This window comes from Oryctolagus cuniculus, chromosome 20 (genome assembly GCF_051225735.1).
Source record: "Oryctolagus cuniculus isolate XC-2025 breed Fujian yellow rabbit chromosome 20, ASM5122573v1, whole genome shotgun sequence".
Lineage (NCBI taxonomy): Eukaryota > Metazoa > Chordata > Mammalia > Lagomorpha > Leporidae > Oryctolagus > Oryctolagus cuniculus.
In genome coordinates this window covers 53,849,933-53,859,832 of record NC_142886.1, presented here as the reverse complement: position 1 = coordinate 53,859,832, position 9,900 = coordinate 53,849,933, and the positions used below count along the sequence as shown (strand labels likewise).

At 46.4% G+C, this 9,900-nt stretch overlaps 1 pseudogene; it reads left to right on the top strand.

Annotated features, from left to right (window-relative positions):
* The first annotated feature begins 421 nt into the window (after positions 1 to 421).
* LOC149120221 (immunoglobulin heavy variable 3-23 pseudogene) lies at positions 422 to 8,950 on the top strand (annotated as a pseudogene).
* Positions 8,951 to 9,900: the final 950 nt, after the last annotated feature.

Sequence of the window (9,900 nt, the reverse complement as noted above, 5' to 3'; positions counted from 1 at the left end):
GCTCCAGCTGTTGCAGACAATTGGAGAGTGAACCAGAGGATCGAAGACCTCTTTCTCTAATCTTTCTGTCTCTCCTTCTCTTTGCGTGTAACTCTCACTCTAAATAAATAAATATATATAAAAATAAATAAAAATACAGGTGAACGGAATGCTTATATGTCCATAATCCCACAGCAAATACCACGTTCCAAGGCAGTAATTGGCTACTTAAGTTCCCAGGTCACCCACGTCTGCCTTGGGCTCTGTCCTGTCTGAGGCGTCTGACCCCATGCCTGCTATATAGGGGCAGCACATGCAAATTGGGCCTCCCTCTGCCCATGAAAACCAGCCCAGCCCTCACCCTGCAGCTCTGGCATAGGGGCTCCAGCCCCAGGACTCCCAGGTGTCCACTCAGTGAGCGCACTCAACACAGACGCTCACCATGGAGACTGGGCTGCGCTGGCTTTTCCTGGTCACTGTGCTCAAAGGTAATGATGGAGAATGCGGGGTACTGAGTCTGGCAGAGGACGTGAGTGAGAGACACAGAGAGTGTGAGCGACAGCTTCCTGAACAGGACATCTGTGTTTGCAGGTGTCCAGTGTCAGGAGCAGCTGGTGGAGTACGGGGGAGGCCTGGTCCAGCCTGGGGGATCCCTAAACTCTCCTGCAAAGCCTCTGGGTTAGACTTCAGTAGCTACAGCATGAGCTTGGTCCACCAGGCTCCAGAGAAGGTCCCGGAGTGGATCACATATATTTATCCTGGTAGTGGTAGCAGGGCCAATTCATAATCTCCTGCAAAAATGCCCAGAACATGGTGTCTCAGCAAATGAACCATCTTACAGAGGATGACACGGCCACCTATTACTGTGTGGGAGACACAGTGAGGGGCCCTCAGGCTGAGCCCAGATACAAACCTCCTTGAGGGGCACACTGTTCCACCAGGGGGCATACAAGATGCACTGAGCCCAGATTCTGGTTATGAGCAGGTGCAGAGAAACCAAGCCCTGGTTTCCTGTCAGGGAATGGGGTTTCCGCTCTTGTAACAGTTTTGAGAGAAGAATTCTACTTTTATGACTCTGTCCCTGCCACTGACTTCACTGACCTGGAGATGTCTGATATGACAGGAAGAAGTCCTATATGAACAGTTTCATGTTCGTGAACGATGACAGTGGTCACCAGGATCAGACATGTGGGACTATCTGAGGACCTTGTGAGTGTTGTCCAGTCTGACAAAGGATGCGTTCTCAAGGCCCAGCCGGCTTTAGGACAATTTTAGTTTTCCCTTCAAACCCAGAGAGAGTCAAGCCAGAGTCTTGTATTTTTAACTTCAATTATTTCAGTCATCCCTCTTCCTATCAAAATGAGCATGTAAGCAAATAGCACCAGCAGTCTTATTTTAAGCTGTAGTTGTTCCACATTCACTTTCTAAAGACTTACACCCAAACTCCTTTTTACCTTTAATCCTAAAACCATTTGTGGTCCCTAAGGTGAATGTCACAGCACTCAGGAATGTACTTGCAGCTCAGTTGTGTCTCAGGCTGAGCTTCTGCAGGCACATGGGAAGCCTACAGGGACTTCCTCATTCTCTAGGTCCTGGGACCCTCCTGGGGGGCTCCCTGCCAGAACTCAGGAGGGAAATGCACTGGACATCAGCAGTCAAGATCATAACTGAATGGAAAGTGTTGGCTGTGCACTTCCAGCTGATCTGGTTCTACTCCAGTGTCGTGAGACCCCCTGCACCTGCTGTGGTTCAGCAGAGCAGAAAGTGGGACACACAGTGGCTATGCACTCTGGGGCTGGAGTCCACATCACAGGGAGCTGTGTCTGTGACTCCAGCATGATGCCCAGTGTCCTGAGGCTGAATCACAGCTGCAGGAAGAGCCAGTCCCAGAAACCATGTGTCCAGAGTCCCTGCTCTTCACTCCATGTCTATGTTGACTGGTGTCATCAATCCATTTGGAGTCTTTCATTAATATTACAGAGGGAGTCACCCAGGCTCATATCAGAGTGCAGGATGGAGCCCATTTACACGCTTTCCCACACTAGTAACTGACAGTGCACCCTGGAAGACAGTAGATGATGGATCTGTTATGAGGCCCCATCACCAAGGTGGGAACACTGATGCATTTCCATGCTCCTGGGTTCCAGCTGCCAAGCCTTGAGTACACTGCCTTTGTTTATCATCTCCATAAACATTGACAAACACAACACCAATATTCAGAGTGTTGAATCTTCATTTTCGAACATTTTTGATCATAAATGTTTGATAAATAGCACATGAACACAGACTATGAGGTACAATAATATGTGTTGAAAAATGAATGTATCAAATTGAGAGGAGTTATGAAGTCAGACTTATTGACATGCTCATCAGAAAACCACATGTTTCCATGGTAGAATGTCAGTTGTCTCCTGTTTTGGAATTCTGTAGACACAATATTCCCTTCACTGCTGTGACCATGCTGTACAGTAGATCCTCAACGTGTGGATCCTGTGGGACTGAAACTCTGATCCTACTACAGTGTCTCCTCTGCTCCTCCCTCGCTCAGATGTTGGTCTTCACCATCATACTTCCTGCCTCTGTGACTTCATCCTTTTATCCCATGTATCCAGCATCACGTATTATTTGTCTTCTTGTCCTGCATGGTTAGCAGAGTGTACTTACCCTGACACATTATCCTTGGACATTATTCTCCAGGATCATCCGAGCTGTCCAAAGTACAGAATTTCCTCATCTTTACTGCCATATAAACTTCCTGTTAAATATAATTTTGTCCATTTGTTCCATTGTTGATTCTTTCTTCATGAATATTTCACTGGATTGTATGTGTGAACTCTTGTGAATGATGCTGCATTAGTTGAACATGGAAGAGCAGAGGTGTTTGCCACATTGATTGCGGTTCCCCTGGACACCTCCCTGGGATTTCATATTCCTTCTACCCAGAAATGGTGTTTGAAGATCTTGTGATAATTCTGTTTCTCAGTTTTGATGATTTTCCATAATAGATTTACTTATTTACCTGACTTCGATCTTGTACCAGAGTTATCATCTCTAGCTTCCTCCACATGGTTTGTCAGCTCTGGATTGTATAATACTCATTCTAACAGGAAGGATGGGATGTCTCATTGTGCATCTAATATGGACATGCATGATGGTCCCAGATATTTTATATGTTGCCTTTATATCTTTTTTAAACATTTATGGATATTATTTCACTTATTTAGATATTTGCATTTACATATGTGTCGCTCCCTTGCCCGCAAAGGACCGACACTGTTCGCAACTTATCGGTCTTCAGTAGACTTTTAATGAGAAAATAACAGCGACAGAGAAAGAATGAAGGGAGGAGAGTGGACAGAAAAGCCCCCTCCTTCCTCAGCACAGAGCTTATATACAAAATCTGGCCAATTGCAAACGGGCTCAAGTCCATGCATGGAACACTCCAATCTGCTGTCTCTTCACGCATTGTGCACACGTCCTCGGGCCAATCAGATGAGGTATCACACAGCAGGCAGGCTCATCGCACAGTGCTCGGCGCCATCTTGTTGTTTACAACATTCTCAACTCCTCTGGAAAGTCCCAACCGTGGGAAAGCATTGCCCTAACCAAAACTAGCAACATTCGCCTTGTGATAAAGACACAGCAACAGCTATCAGACCGACCTTGACGTGGGGGCTCCATGGCTGTGCATCCCATGGAGCCCCACATCTCCCCCTTCTTTATTATTTAAATGGCATGGAAACGTGCCTGTCTTAGGTACCCAATGGCGCGCTACCTGCTTACCTGTCATGGAGGTAATAGGAAGCCTGTCCTACCCTCTGTCTTAGGTTGCTAGGAGCACCCATCAGTGTTTATCCGTCTTTGACTACCGCTCCATCATGCTAAGCCATACTTCTTTATTGGGGTGAGATTGCAAGGTGGCCAGCATAGCCTGTTGGATTATCAAGTTGGTATTCTGCTGATGGAGTGCTAAGGCTCTGATCCATCTGGCGATGAAGGCAAGGCCCAGTGGTACCACGACAAACAAACAACCGATAGCGACCCATTCTTTAACTTGAGCCCTGTCTTAGGTAGGTACTGGATGTGGAGTGTCTTACCCGTTTCTGAGTACCATTTTAGCCCAACATTAGGTGAGAGATGAAACATACAGCCAAATATTAATTATTTTTGATTACAAAGGAGGTTTGGTACGAAGTTTTAAGTGATGAATGTCAGTCCATACAGACTGTAGCGAAGATAGCACAAATTGCAGAACACACGGAAAACATCCCATACAAAGTATGAAAAGCAGTAACGGTCCAGCCCGCATTAATAGCCAACGAATCCATTGAAACCCTCCAAATGAATAGTGGGTTAGCAATAAATATATGTTGCATTTTACTCTTTTAAGTTTATCAATAACAGACTCTATATATGGCATTGTAATGTTAAAACAACATTCCCCTTGAACAGATTTACAGCTTATATGATCTTTTAATAGCAAATAATCGATAGCTGCTCGGTTTAAGAGTACTCCTGAATGAACTTGATCCAATTCTTCAGCTATATTGGATAGCACAGTAGCAGTAAGATTGATTGTTTTGGTCACCAAACGTGTAAGCCTTTGTAGTCCACAATTATTTCCATAAACCAATCCAGGAACTCCCACTAGCTGCATAGCCATGGTGAAAGCAGGTCTCCAATTAAGATGACATCATCATCACAGTTCTCAGGTAATGAGCGTTGCTGTCGTGCCTTTGGAAATACAGATGTTAGCATTGGGGCCACACGGCCCAATGAGCAGTTGCAAAAATCATTAGGGGCTAACAATGTAAAAGCAAATTGGTTGCATAAAAATACCCATCCCTTAAGAGCCCATGTCCCATACCAGTACTGGATCAGGTCCATTCCATTGATTGGTGATAGGATCCTTCCATTTTACCATTGTTCTTACCCCAGCTGTTTGTGGATGCCACTGTTGATCAGATGCAAAACGGCCATCTTTATTCAATGTGAAAAAATTTAAAATGAATAAAGCACGTGAGAGCCATTTGTTAGGAGAATGTGCAAGAACCCTAAACTCCCCCTTCTGTTTATATTATTAAAATATTGTTTTAAAGTGTGACGTGTACGTATAAGAATGTCTTGACCCTGAGGATTATAAGGAATGTCAGTAACATGAGATAGAAAGTTACACAAAAATTTCTAAAAGAGGCAGAAATATAAGCAGGTCCATTATCCATTTTAATCTGTTTTGGACTTCCTAGGGAAGCAAAAGCTTGTAAGCAACGGGCAATAACATGTTTTGTAGCTTTACCTGTATGAAAGGAAGCAAAAATAAATCCAGAACAAGTATCAATAGACACATGTATCTATTTTTGTTTACCAAATTTCATGAAGTGGGTGATATCCATTTGCCATAGTTGATTGGGGGAATAAATCACGAGGATTAATTCAAAAGTGAGTTAATGGTTTCTGAACACTTTGTACTCCTGCCTTTTAACTGATTCCTTTACCCTTTTTTCTGGCACTTAATTTCCCTGTCTTTCATTGACGGAACCGTGGTTTCTATTCTTTCCCCAGCTGGATTTCCATGCACACGCATGCTTACATTTTGTTCCTTACCTATTCCTGCGTGTAGAAAGTGGTCCGAATCCGAGTCACGAAACCACTTGTCGCTCCCTTGCCTGCAAAGGAATGACATTGTTCGCAACTTATCAGTCTTCAGTAGACTTTTAATGAGAAAATAACAGCGACAGAGAAAGAATGAAGGGAGGAGAGTGGACAGAAAAGCCCCCTCCTTCCTCAGCACAGAGCTTATATACAAAATCTGGCCAATTGCAAGCAGGCTCAAGTCCATGCACGGAACACTCCAATCTGCTGTCTGTTCACGCATTGTGCACACGTCCTCGGGCCAATCAGATGAGGTATCACACAGCAGGCAGGCTCATCGCACAGTGCTCGGCGCCATCTTGTTGTTTACAACATTCTCAACTCCTCTGGAAAGTCCCAACCGTGGGAAAGCATTGCCCTAACCAAAACTAGCAACATTCGCCTTGTGATAAAGACACAGCAACAGCTATCAGACCGACCTTGACGTGGGGGCTCCATGGCTGTGCATCCCATGGAGCCCCACACATATGTTTCCAAAAAGGCAAAGAGACTGAGACTGACAGTGATCTTCTAACTCCTGATGGCTACAAAAGATTCAGCTGGGTCAGGTGACAGCCAGGTGCTTGGAATTCTGTCCAGGTGTCCAAATGGGAGTGCTTGGAACTTCACCTACTGCCTCCCAGAGGGGCTTAGGCAGGAATATGACACTGGAACCAAACTAGGACACAGCACTCAGCATCCTGACATGGGAGGCAACAATCCCACAGGCTAACTCCAGTGCTGCTCCTGTCACCACATTATCATCACTGCATGTACACAATTAATTTCTTCCCTTGGGATTCAGTTGCTTGAGATCATTCAACATTAGGAAATAGGCTCCTAATCATATGTATAATTAATCTTCAATTTATTTTAAGTATTTTATTTTAGAGACAGTGTTATATCAACAGAAGAAGAGACCAACAGATGGAGAGTGAGACTTCCGTGCACTGGTTCACTTCGTGAATGGCTGCAAAGGCTGGGAAGGCTGAGCCAGAAACCAGGAGCTTGGAATTTCCTCCAGTTTCCCACAGGGCTGGAAGGGGACAGACACTTGGGTCATGGTAGACAGTGATCACAATTGCACTTCTCCCTCTGTGAGAATAAGCTTGTGGACTGCACATATAACTAATGTCACATACTATGTGTCCACATCTACCTGGATTATTTCTGTTAGCACATTATGCTCCAGGCTGACCCACGTTTCCTAATGACAGAACAACCTCCTTCTCAATACTGAATAATATTCCATGTCCAAATGGGAAAGAATCCATTCACTGTTCTATGCACACTTGCTTTATTGTAGACTAAACTACTGTGAACACAGCTGCAACCTGAACGCAGGACTGAGGGTGAATTGTGACACAGTGACTTCTACCCAGTGTTTGACCTGAACTCAGAGTCATGGTTACAGAACAGGGAAGAGAGGGACACAGGGCGACTGCTACCAGAGCCAAAAGCACCACTCGCAGGAAGGAATAATTCTGTAGACACAACTGTGGGCTGACTCAGTTTACTACAACCCATGACAGGTTCCACCAATAAGTAGAACTGATGTCTCCAGGCCTCCTAACACAGAGTGATGGAAAGGAGGTAGAAATGTGCCTGACACTGAGTTGATCTGTGCCCTCTTCTACAACACACAGATTCCAATAGCACACTACACCCCACTACCACGTACAGTGTTCTGTGTTCAGGAGCAGGTTTTTTTTTTTTTTTTTGACAGGCAGAGTGGACAGTGAGAGAGATGGAGAGACAGAGAGAAAGGTCTTCCTTTGCCATTGGTTCACCCTCCAATGGCCGCCGTGGCCGGTGCGCTGCGGCCGGCCCACCGTGGTGATCCGATGGCAGGAGCCAGGTGCTTCTCCTGTTCTCCCATGGAGTGCAGGGCCCAAGCACTTGGGCCATCCTCCACTGCACTCCCTGGCCACAGCAGAGAGCTGGCCTGGAAGAGGGGCAACCAGGACAGAATCTGGCGCCTGGATCAACTAGAACCCGGTGTGCCGGCGCCACAAGGCAGAGGATTAGCCTAGTGAGCCGTGGCGCCAGCCCAGGAACAGTTTTAAACTAATACAATGGTTGAATAAGAAACAAAATATAGTTAACCTTAAACGAATCCACTTGCAGTCCTTCATCTGTTTAAAAGTGGGCAGCAGGCACTACGACAAAATTGGCAAAGTCCCCACCCGTGTTCCCATCAGAGTGCTGCTTGAGCCCAGCCTCACGGCTTCCCACACTTTTTCCTGGTAACACATCATGGGAAATTGTGGATGATGCTAAGAGCAAATGAGCCCCTACAAGGGACCTGGGAAACACAGAAACTTTTTTCTGCTTCAGGTGTTAGAAGGGTTAAGTCCTAGATGTTGCAGACTTTGGGATGTTTGGGATTCTCGACCCAAAGGCAGAATTCTCCCATTGTCACCTTTTCTGTCCATCACTACATTTCTGTCTTTCTCACCCCTTCTCTCTCTATCACTGTCCCAATGTCTTTATATAGATGATAAGAAACTAGTGGTTATTTAAATAAATGAGGGACATGATATTACTAACACTGGATATTAAGGATACACACTGAATTAAGATGAAACAAGGTATTTGCCTTCAACTATTTAAAATTTTGATAACATAAAAATTCATATGATCTGAATCATATCACAGCCATCAACTACACACCCAGGACACTATGTCTGCCCTGGGCACTGTCCCTTCTGAGGCGTCTAACCCATGCCAGCGATATAGGGGCAGCACATGCAAATAGGGCCTCCCTCTACCCATGAAAACTAGGCCAGGCCTCACCCTGCAGCTGTGGAACAGGAGCTCCAGCCCCAGGACTCCCAGGTGTCCACTCAGTGATCGCACTCAACACAGACGTTCACCATGGGGACTGTGCTGCGCTGGCTTCTCCTTGTCGCTGGGCTCAAAGGTAATGATGGAGAACGCGGGGCACTCAGTCTGGGAGAGGACGTGAGTGAGAGACCCAGAGAATGTGAGCGATAGCTTCCTGACCATGTCGTCTGTGTTTGCAGGTGTGCAGTGTCAGTCGGTGGAGGAGTCCGGGGGAGGCCTGTTCAAGCCTGGGGGATCCCTGAAACTCTCCTGCAAAGCCTCCGGATTCATCTTCAGTGACAACTACGCAATGTGCTGGGTCTGCCAGGCTCCAGGGAAGGGGTTGGAGTGGATCGCATACATTAATACTGGTAGTGGTAGCACATGGTACACGAGCTGGGTGAATGGCCGATTCACCATCTCCAGAAACACCAAGGAGAACACGGTGTCTCTGAAAATGACTAGTCTGACTGCCGCGGACACGGCCGCCTATTTCTGTGCCAGAGACACATGAGGGGCCCTCAGGCTGAGCCCAGACACAAACCTCCCTGCAGGGGGCGCACAAGACACACTGAGTGCAGATTCCGGTCATGCACAGGTGCAGAAGGAGCCCAAGCCCTGGTTTCCTGTCAGGGAATTGGGGTTTCCTCTCCTGCAACAGTTTTGAGGGAAGAATTCTTCTTTGATGATTCTGACCCTGTACTGACTCTCTGATGTGACAGGAGAAGTCCTACATGAACGAATTTAGGTTCAGTGGTCTCCAGTATCAGAGATGTGGGACAATCTGGGGACCTCGTGAGTGTTGTCCAGCCTGAGTCAGGACAGAGTTCTTAGGACACTGCCAACTTTAGGGCAATTTTACTTTTCCCTTTCAATCCAGCAATAGCTGAGCCAGGGTTTGAGTTTAAAAATCTGCTATTTAAGTATCTCTCTCCTTTCAAAACGAGCGACTGTGCTGAACTGAACCAACCGTCTTATTTTAAACTGTGAGTGTTCTGCATCAATTCTAACAGACTTTATACCCGATCTCCATTTTCCTTTAATCCTGAAACAGTCTGTGGTCCCTGTGTGAACATCATAGCACTCAGGTATATACTTGCGGCTCAGTTGTGTCTCAGGCTGAGCTTCTGCAGGCACCTGGGAAGCCTACAGGGACTTCCTCATTCTCTAGGTCCTGGGACCCTCCTGTGGGGCTCCCTGCCTGGACTCAGGAGGGAAAAACACTGGACATCAGCAGTCAAGGTCATAACTGAATGGAAAGTGTTGAGTGTGCACTTCCAGCTGGTCTAGTTTTGCTCCAGTGTCGTGAGACCACCTGCACCTGTATGGTTCAGGGAGAGCAGAAAGTGGGACACACAGTGGCTGTGCACTCTGGGGCTGGAGTCCACATCACGGGGAGCTGTGTCTGTGACTCCAGCATGATACCCAGTGTCCTGAGGCTGAATCACAGCTGCAGGAAGAGCC